Source organism: Cynocephalus volans, chromosome 7 (assembly GCF_027409185.1).
Source record: "Cynocephalus volans isolate mCynVol1 chromosome 7, mCynVol1.pri, whole genome shotgun sequence".
In the NCBI taxonomy this organism is placed as follows: Eukaryota; Metazoa; Chordata; class Mammalia; order Dermoptera; family Cynocephalidae; genus Cynocephalus; species Cynocephalus volans.
In genome coordinates this window covers 32019867-32021135 of record NC_084466.1, presented here as the reverse complement: position 1 = coordinate 32021135, position 1269 = coordinate 32019867, and positions in this window count along the sequence as shown.

Here is a 1269-nt window from a genome sequence, read left to right as displayed (position 1 = left end):
TTTCATTGTACACAGAAGGAGATATTTTGGAAAATAATTATTGCCAGTGTCAGTATCTACTACTTGAATTGAGGCAGTTGAAACAGAAGTGAATTTTGGGGTTGGTGTGTCTAGGCTGAGAGTACTTGATCTTCTAGAAACCAAGCCTATAGTTAACTAAGGACCTGTTATTCTTTCCTTAAAAGGAGATAACTTTCAGGTAAGGACTTAAATACATAGTTTACCACAGTTAAGTACTATGGGTCACATGCAAATCTAGGTGCCAAGTATGGCTTAAATAAAGCTAAAGGGGATGACATTTTTTACCCTGTCATATCTAGTAATCTTTCAAAAAAGGAGGTAAAAGTTAATTCAAAGCAACACTGGATTGATTGGCAATCACACATTATCAACATCAACAGTAGTGCCCTTAGTGATGTTTGACTGCATTTTTGCATGATATGGAATGTGGTCACATGTTGGAAGAAACACACCAACATCTGATTTATAACTTTGGTTTTCTGTTGTCTGCCCACCATATACTTCAGAATTTGTGCTGTCATCTGTGGAAATTTTGACGTGCTTTTAAGAGACATCATCTTACCAGAATCTATGATAGCCAGGGATCATACTTCTTTTGCTAAATCACCCACATTAATGTTATTGTTATGACTTCAGTGTGGTTGTTGCTACCTTTGGTATATTGATGAGAAACAAGTTGGCCTGCAACATGGTCCTTACAGTGACTAGTAATATATTTTCATCTAAAATATGAGCAATTATTCATTTTTAAAATTTAATTGTTAATATAATTACTTTTAGAAGATAATGTGAACTCTGTGGGAGTAATACTCTTAACAAAATTAGGAAATTTTCTACTTTGGCTATTTAGAATACTAGCTTTAACTTTCTATGTTGTAATTAGATTATACATTTTCATTATTTTTTGTATGTGGATGAAGAAATTTGATGTAATTGGTATCTGGAAGTGGGTTTTTATTATATAAGTAACTAAAGTGTAGCTGTAGCTTTGGAACTAGAAAGTTGGTGTAGGCTGAAAGAATTTTGAGGAGCTTGATAGAGAAAGCCCAAATTTCCCTGAATAGATTGTCAATGTAAATATGGATTTTATGTCACTGCCAAGTGAGGGCTCAGAAAGAAGTGAGGAACACGTTATTGGAAACTGGAAGAAGAAGGATCCTTGCTATGTAGTGCCAGAAAGCTTAGTGAAATTGTCTCTTGCAGTTTTGTGCAAAGCAGAACTTGTAAGTGATGAAGCAGGTTATAGAG